The 14,208-nt window shown below is 41.8% G+C and overlaps 1 non-coding gene across 1 annotated transcript; it reads right to left on the reverse strand.

Annotated features, from left to right (window-relative positions):
* Nucleotides 1–763: 763 nt before the first annotated feature.
* On the reverse strand, nt 764–865 carry LOC141616021 (small nucleolar RNA R71). The gene has a single exon (XR_012530399.1). It is a non-coding gene; the product is annotated as a small nucleolar RNA R71 (small nucleolar RNA).
* Between the last annotated feature and the right edge of the window lie 13,343 nt (nt 866–14,208).

A 14,208-nucleotide genomic window follows, 5' to 3' on the forward strand; every position in this document is an offset into this window, starting at 1 on the left:
GTTGAGAAATTTCATTTTAGCATTTAGTCAATTTAGTCAACCAATCTAAAAACCCCCCAATTAATTGTTATTTTTATAGACTGAAAAATAGCAAACAAAATCAACCTTTGTCTCTCTGTGGTTCGACCCTTACTATCACTAGCTATAGTTTTAGTTTGGAATTATAAATTTAATTTTGATACAAAACGACGGTATCAAATTTTGGCGCCGTTGCCGGGGAGACGGTGTAATTCTGTTTGCTTTATTTTTAGTTTATTTTTTCTTGTCTCAAGGAACTTTTGTTCCTTGAGACCGTTGCTTACCTTTGCTTCTAGTTTTGCTTTTGCACAGTTAGAAGACAGGTTTTTGAGAGGAAGACTTGAGTACTCTCATTTTGGCAATTATGGCTACAATATATGATAATCTACAGCCAAAGGAACACCATCTTCCAAAGGGGCACCAGTTACCTACCCCTACTACGGGTAACTTCGAATTTCGTTCCTCTTATATCGATTTAGTGAAGCGAAATCAGTTTGCTGGTTTACCAGATGATGACCCCTTGAAGCATATGGAGATTTTCACAGACTACTGCTGTTCCATACCTATACCAGCTGGGGTGACTCAGGATGAAGTAAAGGGGTTGATGTTCTTATACTCCTTGAAGGATTCAGCGTGAGATTGGTACCGCTACCTTGATAGGGTAGCAACTGGAGTCACGGATTGGACATCTCTAGCATTAGCCTTCTACAAGAAATATTTCCCACTTTCAAAGACTGACGCCTTAAGAAGTAAAAATCACAAGTTTCCAGCAAGGAGCTGATGAAGGTTTTTGCGAGGCATGGGGACGTTTCAAAAGTTTGGTCCGAGCTGTCCCTCACCATGGTTTCCAGCAATGGTATCTTTGCAACCTATTTTATAATGCTCTATATGATGATTACAAGGTCATCCTGGATGCAGCTGCTAATGGTAGGTTCCAAAACAATACCGGTCAAAGTAAAGGTTGGAACACCATCGAGGAGATGGCAGTTCATAGAGCTGAGTTTGGAAGTTCACGTGGAAAGTCACGAAAGCAAAGTGATGAAATGAGTGCCGTTGTGATACTTATAACTTCTATTACTGCCCGTCTCGAGAAACTCGAGATTTCTGAAGCTTCCAAGGAGAAAGTTGAAATACCTGTTCAAAACTCAGATGAGATCGAGAAGTTGAGAGAAATGGTCCAACTCCTTTTGGATCAATTGGCGAATATGGAAGCAGCCGGGATTGAGTCCTCAAAGAATTTTGTGAAGCAACTGGAGAATATAGAGGCCAAGGAAGTTGCTAATTCTTCAAGCAAATGTGAAGGGCCGATTAAAACGATTAATGCCATTAATCTCAGAAGTGGCCTCTCTTATGAAAGTCCCGACAAGCCAAAGGAAGACTCGAAAAATGATGAAGAAGCTCGTTTAAATCCTGGTGCAAAAACGAGCTCAATTGCCAGTACTTCTGGTGGATTGACCAACATTGTCAGTCGATCGACTGAAGCGTCAGATAAAATAGTTTCTGATCAGAAACTATTCACACCCAGCACAGTCAGTCGATCGACCAACATTGTCACTCGATCAACTGGATCACCTGACGAAATTGTTTCTGAACAGGAACTGTTCACGCCCAGCCAAGTTGGTCGATCGACCACTCATGTCAGTCGATCGACTAGAACTCCAGAGCAGGATGCAAATCCGTCAACTAGTTTGCATGATTCTTCACTCATTGATGATTTGACGGGGGTTTTAAACTTACGGAAGCCGAAGGTTACTGATCCTACGGCCAGTGTTGCAGTCCCGTATCCGGAGCGTTTGAAGGCTACTAAGCTGGAGCGTAAGTTTGGTAAGTTTCTGGAGATGGTCCAGAATCTCGAGGTAACGGTTTCTTTCACTGACTTAATTACCCAGGTACCCTCTTACGCTAAATTCATGAAAGATATTTTAAATCGTAAGAGAAATTTTCGTGATGATGGTAATGTTGCTTTTGTGGAAGAGTGTAATGCTCTTTCGCAAATTAATGTGCCACCTAAATTAAAGGACCCGGGTAGTTTTTCAATTCCTTGCACTATAGGTAACCACATAATTGGAAAGGCCCTTTGTGACTTAGGGGCCAGTGTCAGTGTCATGCCCTATTCTGTTTGCGAAAGGTTAAATATTGGTAGACTTAAGGTGACCGATATTACCGTTCAAATGGCAAATAGATCGACTCAGAGACCTATAGGTGTTCTAGAGGATGTACCCGTTCGAGTGGGTAAGTTTTTTATTCCTGTCGATTTCGTTGTTTTGGACATTGCAGAGGACAGTCAGATACCTATTATTTTAGGCAGACCGTTTTACATACACAAATTTGTGATAGATGTCAAACGCGGAACCATCACCTTAGAGGTAGGGGATGACACCATTGAGTTCAGTCTTGCTCACAAGGCGACTGAACCTGCTGATGAGGATACGTGTTATTCAATTGATATTGTTGACAGGGCTGTTACTTGTAATTGGAGGGAATCCTTAGCCAAGGATCCCTTAGCTGATCTAACCCGTTTAGATGAGTGTGCAGGTAATACAGTGGAGAATGCTGACACGTCTGTCGCGTACCTGTCAAAAATAACCAACTGGTTCTAACTAACTAATATAGCTAGGGAAGTCGGGTCGAATCCACAGAGAGGTAGGAATTTGTCAACTGAATTTAAGTTCGTCTAAGTAACCAATTTGGGGGTTTATAAAATGTGATTTCTAAACTAAGAGAATAAGGAAAAGAGAATTAAAAGGAGGGGGGGTTAACAGATAAAAGAGAATAGCTAAGACGAACGGTTCACCATAATCATCTGGTCGAGTAATCTAGGTCCCAGGTCAATGCAGCACGGTCTAAGGGGTAGCGAACGTCACCTTTCGGTCCTTAATTCACCCTAAAGTGTAAACAGTTTAACTTTCGCCCTCGCTGCAATACTCTATTGCTCGCTACTAGTCTGCCTCTTCCAACCTTTCGGTCCAGGTCAAGGTCCACTAAGAATAAGGGTCTAATTGCGTCGACTCAATTAGGCAATTACAATTATATGTAGCACTTAAACAACAAAGACGGTACTGGTATTAACCTAGTAATTCGATTACTCTCCCTTCAAATCATGGATCCCCTATAGTCTTAGCATAGGAAATTAGCTACTCATAATCGTCGGATTAACAATCACAATAACCAAATAATTAAAACTAAACATGATGAACAAACTATTAAGGGACTAATTGAACAATTAATAAGCAAAGGGAAAAAGGAATTAAAGCAGTAAATATGATTAAGAAATAAATAAAATTGATAATACCGAATCCGAGTGACAAATGTAGAGAATAGAAATCCAAAGAACAAGAACAAGAGTAAAATAAATGTACGTAGTGAAGAGATCGGAGTAACGTGATGTTCTCCTCGTCTTATCTTGAAAAATTGTCTTAAACCTAATCTATGGACTGATTGCAAAAGCCCATAAAAGATTAGGCGGAAATAAAACAAAAGCACACGAAAACCCCTCGATCGAGTAGGAAGATTACTCGATCGAACGCCAAGTCACTCGATCGAGCTAGAACTACCTCTCGATCGAGCACTGCTTGCTGAACCTCCTCGATCGACTCCTTAAACTGGTCGATCGACCAGTCTTGAGTATATAAAGCATTCGATCGAACAGTAAACCACTCGATCGAGCTACATAGGCACGTCAGGACTTGAATTTCTTCCTTTACTCAGCTCATGCGTCCTCCACGTGTAAGATTTCTAAGCTCCGGCTCCTTATTTCCCATGAATGCGTACAATTGGGACAATTAAGGCTTGATTTAACTCCTCCTCGGTCAATTCCTGCAAATTACAATAAACGGACCAAAGTAGAATATTCGGGGGTATTTGTAGCCAGATGCTACATAAAAAGCACAGAAATGCGTGTAAAAATGAGGTGAAAACCTTATATAAAAGACACGCATCAAATCTCCCCAAACCAAACCTTTGCTTGTCCCCAAGCAAATATGAATGCAACTAAGGGTGAACAATGGAACGGGACCAACGCATCAGCTACAAATCATCCACTAGAACCAATTTAATGCAACAAAATGACAAAGTGGCAACTGAAAAGTGCAAACGAGTTAAATTAATATTTTAAGCTTACTGAACCGTCGACCTTGCAAGATTCAAAGATGTCGGACTCTCACGGGTCGCTCGTCACTCAAAATCAGGTACAAGGTGAGTATATATGTGAAAGATAGGGAGAAGCAAGACACTCACCTAACTCGACCTATAAGAACATGCATGCAGTTAACATGAATAAAGTCTCTACAACCGTACATATGCATTCCAACCATACTAATGACCAAGACACGTGCCGAGGACTTACATTTGGGTTAGTGAGGTAATGGGTAAGAAGGGGCTAAAATGAATTTGGATATGTGGGGTTAATAGCCAGGCTAGCAACAACGGATCCAAATATAGACTGCATCCCAACTTCGTACTCATAACAGCAAGATGAAACGGTGCAGAATTATGCACTAAACTCACAAAACACCAAAAGTCGTCAACTCCCCATAAAATATAAATAAGGCATGGGAGTGTGAAACATTGTGAAATTCTCATTCTTTTTCATTCCTCTTTTTTTTTTCATTTTGAATTTTTCTGTCTCTTTTTTCGCTTTCTTTCTTTTTTCGTTTTTTTTTTTTTTTTTTTTCAACAATTCAACACATTTTTTTTCTTTCCCTTCAATTCTTCCACCATGTTCTGAAATCAGATGAAATAACCATATTGCAATAAAACATTCCAAGAACTACTCGTTACTAGCTCAGCTAGGGTAGGAAGTATTATAGAAAGTAGTTGATAGGACAAAAAGGCAATTTGGCTATGTGAGGCTCATGGGTAGAATGAAATAAGGGGGACTGCCTCTCCTAACACGTGTCACCATCCACAGACCGAATGCATACAGGTATTAAGAAGACTAGACTCATGCTTATGCAAATTGATGTTACATGTCTTAAAGAGAGTACTACTCACATCCTAAATGAAACCGGTCATGAATGTCACCAGTTTAATAAGCTCTAACCTCAGAATGTAATGTAGCTTGCCGACATAAGAATCAAGTCTATTCTTTCAGATAAGAGAGAAACAAAAACTCGTAGATTATGCACATAATCATGCCAGCTAAATGTGAAGAATATGCCAGGCTCAAGTAAGGATTCAAAGTAGCGTCAATGTTCAAACGTTCCGACTCAATTTAAACATGAAAATTTTGAAATTTTTTTTTTTGAATTTTATGATTTTTATATGATTTTTTGGAATTAATTAAAACAACAATGCATGCGGAAATAAATAAACGTGCAAGCAAAAATGCAAGAAACATGCAGACACAGATATGGATGCATACCTCCCCAAACCAAACCGTACAATGCCCTCATTGTACCAAAAATAGGGAAAGAAATGCAAACTGAAAAGAAAAGGAGAAGTGGAGTCGAAAAACTTACAAAACGTCATATAGCGGGACCTCCCCAAACCGACCATGAACATGGGAGGTCAAAGAAAGTCAAACAGTGGCTTTGTAGACGTAAAACAAATGGGCCGGAGGTCATAACTACTCGATCGAGCGCCGGAACAGCTCGATCGAGTGAACCAGTGTATTGGAAGGGCTCGATCGAGTGACAACCCACTCGTTCGAGTAAGCACGGGTAGGGATCTGGTCGATCGAGGACATAATCCCTCGATCGAGTAGCAGCCGCATCAGAAAGTGCTCGATCGAACACAAAATCACTCGATCGAGTACTTTAACCTGCAAAAACGCATAAAAGCAAGGAAAGTACAAAAATTGTTCATAAAGCGGCGTCTAATGTTAACGTAAAGCTAAAGAAAAACAAATAGTTCAACAAAAGTACAAAGAAAATCGTCCGGCCGCTCCGGAGAGCGCTGGTTTAAGAGGTCCCGCACGACCTTTCGGGTTCAAGTAATGGCGGCGCGTCGAGCTCGTCGAAGCGCAAGACTTCAACGCGGTTGTCCGCTTCACTCGCCTCATGGTAATGCTTCACATATTGGCCATTCACCTTGAATCTATGACCCTCGGAATCTTCAAGCTCCATGGATCCAAATTTGGTAACAATTTGTCACCGTGTATGGACCACTCCACCGGACTTGACTTGCCAGGAAATAGTCTCAATCGGGCATTAAACAAAGCAACACCTTCTCGCCCCACATGAAACTCCCGAGGTAGGATTCTCTTGTCATGCCATCTCTTCGTCTTTTCCTTGTAAATGCGCGAGTTATCATAGGCATTAAGCCTAAACTCTTCTAACTCATCTAGCTGCAAAAGACGATTTTGACCACACAATTTAGGATCATAATTAAGCTCACGGATTGCCCACCAGGCCTTACATTCCAGCTCAACGGGTAAGTGACACGATTTCCCATAAACTAACCTATAAGGTGATGCACCAATTGGTGTCTTAAAGGCGGTTCTATAAGCCCATAATGTGTCATCTAGCTTAAGACTCCAGTCTTTCCGTGATTTAGAAACTACTTTAGACAAGATCTCTTTTAGCTCACGATTAGAGACCTCTACCTGACCATTAGTTTGGGGATGATACCCCAAACCACGCCGGTGTTGGACACCAACTCTAGACAGTATGGAAGTGAGTTTCTTTTCCTTAAAATGCATCCCCCCATCACTAATGACGACCCTAGGGACACCAAAACGGGGGAATATGATCTTTTTGAACATTTTTATCACGGTCTTACCATCACAATGAGGTGAAGCAATTGCCTCAACCCATTTTGACACATAGTCTACTGACTACTAAAATGTACTGTTACCTTTCTTTGGACGGGAACGGTCCTTGGAAATCAATGCCCCAGACATCGAAAACCTCAACCTCTAGGATGCCGTTTTGTGGCATCTCATGTCTCTTAGAAATATTCCCTGATCGTTGGCATGCATCACAAGCTGAAACAAAAGACTTGGCGTCAAAGAAACAAAGAAGGCCAAGTAAAAACCAGGATGAAGTACCATAGCCACGGTGCGCGATGGACCGTGGTGACCACCATATGAAGAGGAGTGACAGCCTTCCAGGACTATTTTGGTCTCCCCCGTGGAATACACCATCTCGTAGAGACCGTCTCGCACATTCCTTAAACAAGTAAGGATAATCCCGAATATCGCTTAGCGTTATACGTAAAACGCTTCTTTGCGATGAGAAAGGTCGGGCGCGAGCTTGCCACCGACAACGAAGTTAGCTATATCTCGCATACCAAGGTTCTTGGTCAACAATAGACGATATAACAACAATTAAAGTATCGTCAGGAAAAGAATCATCAATAGGTAGAGAATCTTCCCCTTCTTGTCGCATCAATCGCGACAAGTGATCAGCTACAACGTTCTCAGCTCCTTTCTTATCCTTAATCTGCAGGTCAAACTCCTGAAGAAGGAGTATCCATCTCAGTAGCCGCGGTTTAGCCTCCTTCTTAGCAAGGAGATGCCTCAAAGCTGCATGGTCAGTAAAAACAGTGACTTCTGACCCAACTAAATAAGTACGAAACTTCTCTAAGGCATAAACTACAGCTAACAGCTCCTTCTCAGTGGTAGTGTACTTCACTTGAGCCTCATCCAGAGTTCGGCTCGCATAGTAAATAGCATTCAAGGCTTTGTCTTTCCTCTGGCCAAGCTAGTGCATAGTCACTCGCGTCGCACATGATCTCAAACGGCAAGTCCGGTTGGGAGGTGTATGATCGGCCGAGAGACTAAGGCCCGCTTTAACCTGTTAAAAGCAGAAAGACAAGCGTCAATAAACACAAAAGGGGCATCTTTAAGCAACAATTTTGTGTAAGTGGTTTAGCAATTTTGGAGAAATCCTTGATAAAACCGCGATAAAAGCCGCATGACCAAGGAAGCTCTTCACCCCTTAACATTAACAGGAGGTGGTAATTCTTTGAATCACTTCCACCTTTTCTTTGTCAACTTTTATTCCCCTATCAGAAACTAAGTGCCCTAGGACAACTCCCTCGTTGACCATAAAGTGGCACTTCTCCCGATTCAAAGACAAGATTGACCTCAATACAATACGCAACACTTTCTCAAGGTTAGACAGACAGTCGGAAAAATCACTTCCATATACACTAAAGTCATCCATAAAAACTTCCATGATAGACTCAATATACTCTGAAAATATCCCCATCATACACCTTTGGAAGGTGGCAGGGGCATTGCACAAACCAAAAGGCATTCTGCGATACGCAAAAACGCCCTTAGGACAGGTAAATGTAGTCTTGGCCTGATCGTCTGGGTGGATAGGGATCTGAAAGAACCCCGAATACCCATCTAAATAGCAGAAAAATTTATGAGAAGCTAACCTTTCTACCATTTGATCAATAAAAGGAAGGGGAAAGTGATCTTTCTTAGTGGCGGCATTCAGCTGTCTGTAGTCTATGCACATCCGCCAACCAGTCACTACTCGGGTAGGTATTAATTCATTCTTCTCATTCTTAACTACAGTTGTCCCTCCTTTCTTCGGGACTACTTGTCGGGCTTACCCATCTAGAATTACCTACAGAATAAATAATACCGCATCCAGTGACTTCATTACCTCAGCCATCACAACATCCCGCATCTTTCGGTTCACCGACGCCGACCCCGCGCTCGCAAGGTTTGTGATCCTCCTCCACTCCTCTATCCCGTGCATACAAATATCGGGACTAATCCCCGTGATATCATCCAATGAATAGCCCATTGCTTTCTGTTTTTCTTAAGTACAACTAACAAAGAAGTCGGTGATCATCACTAAGCTTGGCACTAACAATGACTGGATACTGCTCTGTATCGTCTAGAAAAGCATATTTAAGATGAGATGGGAGAGGCTTACGTTCCGGTACCTTTACCTCAATGGAGCAAAGAGTGCTGATCATTTGTTCCACCTGCTCCCCGTCATGCTCATCTAAATCAGCAACAAGCAAATCCAACGCAGCGTCATCGTCCTCTGGGCTATCTGCACACTCATCAAAAAGCATGAGAGCTTCCAGTGGGTCCTTCATAAAAGAACCCGACCAGAAGTCATAAATAGACTCATCAATGATATCGACCGAATAACAAGTGTCCTCTATCATTGGGTGGCTAAAAAATCTTGGGCAAACCGAATGTGGTAGCGTCATCCCCTCGCAAGAGTCGACGCCCCTTGTCGACATCAATAAAACCCCAATTTGTACAAAGGAACGGTCTTCCTAAAATAATTTGGGTCCGGGTGTCCTCAGCTATATCCAAAACAATGAAGTCTACTGGGATGTAAAGCTTGCCTATTTTCACAGGCACATCCTCCAAGACACCTAAAGGTCTCCTAACAGATCTATCAGCCATCTGTAGGGTAATGTTAGTCACCTTGAAGTGACTCATCTTCAATTTCTTGCAGACAGGAAGGGGCATGACACTAACACTGGCTCCTAAATCGCAAAGGGCCTTATCAATGACCATATTACCTATGACACAAGTAATAGAAAAGCTGCCCAGATCTTTCATTTTTGGAGGGGCCTTATTTAACAGCAGGTTACTAGACTCTTCCATAAATGAAATCGTCTCAAATTCACTCAAATTTCTCTTACGCGTCACGATATCTTTCATAAACTTAGCGTAAGTGGGTACCTGAGTAACAAGTTCAGAAAAAGGGACAGTTACCTGAAGGTTCTTCACGATGTCCATGAACTTACCGTACTGTTGCTCGATCCTTGTGTCCTTCAGACGACTTGGGAAGGGTACCCTGGTAGCGATGAGTGGTCCCGCAACCTTTCCTTTACCCTTATCAATGCGTGACGTCTCCATAGCAGGGGAAGATGACACGGTGGCGGTATTGGATAATAAATTAGGATTCGCGCCACTTAATGCACTGGATCGAATACTTTTGTCGCTCGATCGACCTTGTGCTTCACTCGATCGAGTGACATCCTCAGCGTGGTTAGTCGATCGAGTAGTAGTGTCACTCGATCGACAGTCTTGGAGTTCTGCACCTCTCGATCGAGCACCATTTTCACTCGATCGAGTCACTGGACGATTAGAACCGCTCGATCGAGTAGAAGAGTCACTCGATCGAGTGGTTACAGCACACGCAGCAAGTATTTCCTGCAGGAACTCGTCTAGATCATCATCTGAGTCATCATCAGCTGTCAACACCTCGTTTTCTTCATGAATGAGGTCATTTTGAAAATTCATCGCACTGGTTGGATCGCAAATTGGAAGAAACTTGGCTTGATCCGTCGCGTGTGTCAACTGCGCGACTTGCTCTTTCAATTCCGATATAACCGTATCAGATTTCTGTGACATACTCATCATAATGGATTTCAACTCGGCTATTTCTTCTCTTGCAGAGGGAGAGACCGGTTGTGATACTGGCGTAGAAGGGGTAGCAACGCTCTTTATCTCTTCATATAGCTGGGAGAAAGGAACTCCCTGCTTGTACTTCTTATATGCAAGGGCGCGCTCAACACCTGCCGTGCATTCATAAAGATCGTGCCCTTCCTCGCCACATCTACCACATGGCTCTGTATGCTCTGTAATCGTAGGCATATTGTCAAGCAACCTTCGAAGCAATAGCCAATCTGCAAAACCGATCAAAACTTTGCAGAAAATGAGATCAGCCTCAAGGAATAAATTCCTCGAGGCAAAAGACAAACTTAATTTAAGCAACAAAATTGCGCCACCTCCCCGGCAACGGCGCCAAAATTTGACACGTCTGTCGCGTACCTGTCAAAAATAACCAACTGGTTCTAACTAACTAATATAGCTAGGGAAGTCGGGTCGAATCCACAGAGAGGTAGGAATTTGTCAACTGAATTTAAGTTCGTCTAAGTAACCAATTTGGGGGTTTATAAAATGTGATTTCTAAACTAAGAGAATAAGGAAAAGAGAATTAAAAGGAGGGGGGGTTAACAGATAAAAGAGAATAGCTAAGACGAACGGTTCACCATAATCATCTGGTCGAGTAATCTAGGTCCCAGGTCAATGCAGCACGGTCTAAGGGGTAGCGAACGTCACCTTTCGGTCCTTAATTCACCCTAAAGTGTAAACAGTTTAACTTTCGCCCTCATTTGCAATACTCTATTGCTCGCTACTAGTCTGCCTCTTCCAACCTTTCGGTCCAGGTCAAGGTCCACTAAGAATAAGGGTCTAATTGCGTCGACTCAATTAGGCAATTACAATTATATGTAGCACTTAAACAACAAAGACGGTACTGGTATTAACCTAGTAATTCGATTATTCTCCCTTCAAATCATGGATCCCCTATAGTCTTAGCATAGGAAATTAGCTACTCATAATCGTCGGATTAACAATCACAATAACCAAATAATTAAAACTAAACATGATGAACAAACTATTAAGGGACTAATTGAACAATTAATAAGCAAAGGGAAAAAGGAATTAAAGCAGTAAATATGATTAAGAAATAAATAAAATTGATAATACCGAATCCGAGTGACAAATGTAGAGAATAGAAATCCAAAGAACAGTAACAAGAGTAGCAGTCGAAATGTACGTAGTGAAGAGATCGGAGTAACGTGATGTTCTCCTCAGTCTTATACTGAAAAATTGTCTTAAACCTAATCTATGGACTGATTGCAAAAGCCCATAAAAGATTAGGCGGAAATAAAACAAAAGCACACGAAAACCCCTCGATCGAGTAGGAAGATTACTCGATCGAACGCCAAGTCACTCGATCGAGCTAGAACTACCTCTCGATCGAGCACTGCTTGCTGAACCTCCTCGATCGACTCCTTAAACTGGTCGATCGACCAGTCTTGAGTATATAAAGCATTCGATCGAACAGTAAACCACTCGATCGAGCTACATAGGCACGTCAGGACTTGAATTTCTTCCTTTACTCAGCTCATGCGTCCTCCACGTGTAAGATTTCTAAGCTCCGGCTCCTTATTTCCCATGAATGCGTACAATTGGGACAATTAAGGCTTGATTTAACTCCTCCTCGGTCAATTCCTGCAAATTACAATAAACGGACCAAAGTAGAATATTCGGGGGTATTTGTAGCCAGATGCTACATAAAAAGCACAGAAATGCGTGTAAAAATGAGGTGAAAACCTTATATAAAAGACACGCATCAAATCTCCCCAAACCAAACCTTTGCTTGTCCCCAAGCAAATATGAATGCAACTAAGGGTGAACAATGGAACGGGACCAACGCATCAGCTACAAATCATCCACTAGAACCAATTTAATGCAACAAAATGACAAAGTGGCAATCGAAAAGTGCGAACGAGTTAAATTAATATTTTAAGCTTACTGAACCGTCGACCTTGCAAGATTCAAAGATGTCGGACTCTCACGGGTCGCTCGTCACTCAAAATCAGGTACAAGGTGAGTATATATGTGAAAGATAGGGAGAAGCAAGACACTCACCTAACTCGACCTATAAGAACATGCATGCAGTTAACATGAATAAAGTCTCTACAACCGTACATATGCATTCCAACCATACTAATGACCAAGACACGTGCCGAGGACTTACATTTGGGTTAGTGAGGTAATGGGTAAGAAGGGGCTAAAATGAATTTGGATATGTGGGGTTAATAGCCAGGCTAGCAACAACGGATCCAAATATAGACTGCATCCCAACTTCGTACTCATAACAGCAAGATGAAACGGTGCAGAATTATGCACTAAACTCACAAAACACCAAAAGTCGTCAACTCCCCATAAAATATAAATAAGGCATGGGAGTGTGAAACATTGTGCAATTCTCATTCTTTTTCATTCCTCTTTTTTTTCATTTTGAATTTTTCTGTCTCTTTTTTCGCTTTCTTTCTTTTTTCGTTTTTTTTTTTTTTTTTCAACAATTCAACACATTTTTTTTCTTTCCCTTCAATTCTTCCACCATCTTCTGAAATCAGATGAAATAACCATATTGCAATAAAACATTCCAAGAACTACTCGTTACTAGCTCAGCTAGGGTAGGAAGTATTATAGAAAGTAGTTGATAGGACAAAAAGGCAATTTGGCTATGTGAGGCTCATGGGTAGAATGAAATAAGGGGGACTGCCTCTCCTAACACGTGTCACCATCCACAGACCGAATGCATACAGGTATTAAGAAGACTAGACTCATGCTTATGCAAATTGATGTTACATGTCTTAAAGAGAGTACTACTCACATCCTAAATGAAACCGGTCATGAATGTCACCAGTTTAATAAGCTCTAACCTCAGAATGTAATGTAGCTTGCCGACATAAGAATCAAGTCTATTCTTTCAGATAAGAGAGAAACAAAAACTCGTAGATTATGCACATAATCATGCCAGCTAAATGTCAAGAATATGCCAGGCTCAAGTAAGGATTCAAAGTAGCGTCAATGTTCAAACGTTCCGACTCAATTTAAACATGAAAATTTTGAAATTTTGTTTTTTGAATTTTATGATTTTTATATGATTTTTTGGAATTAATTAAAACAACAATGCATGCGGAAATAAATAAACGTGCAAGCAAAAATGCAAGAAACATGCAGACACAGATATGGATGCATACCTCCCCAAACCAAACCGTACAATGCCCTCATTGTACCAAAAATAGGGAAAGAAATGCAAACTGAAAAGAAAAGGAGAAGTGGAGTCGAAAAACTTACAAAACGTCATATAGCGGGACCTCCCCAAACCGACCATGAACATGGGAGGTCAAAGAAAGTCAAACAGTGGCTTTGTAGACGTAAAACAGCGGCTGGAGGTCATAACTACTCGATCGAGCGCCTGGAACAGCTCGATCGAGTGAACCAGTGTATTGGAAGGGCTCGATCGAGTGACAACCCACTCGTTCGAGTAAGCACGGGTAGGGATCTGGTCGATCGAGGACATAATCCCTCGATCGAGTAGCAGCCGCATCAGAAAGTGCTCGATCGAACACAAAATCACTCGATCGAGTACTTTAACCTGCAAAAACGCATAAAAGCAAGGAAAGTACAAAAATTGTTCATAAAGCGGCGTCTAATGTTAACGTAAAGCTAAAGAAAAACAAATAGTTCAACAAAAGTACAAAGAAAACTGTCCGGTCTGCCTCCCGGAGAGCGCTGGTTTAAGAGGTCCCGCACGACCTTTCTGGTTCAAGTAACTAGCGCGTCGAGCTCGTCGAAGCGCAAGACTTCAACGCGGTTGTCCGCTTCACTCGCCTCATGGTAATGCTTCACATATTGGCCATTCACCTTGAATCTATGACCCTCGGAATCTTCAAGCT

This window comes from Silene latifolia, chromosome 11 (genome assembly GCF_048544455.1).
Source record: "Silene latifolia isolate original U9 population chromosome 11, ASM4854445v1, whole genome shotgun sequence".
NCBI lineage: Eukaryota > Viridiplantae > Streptophyta > Magnoliopsida > Caryophyllales > Caryophyllaceae > Silene > Silene latifolia.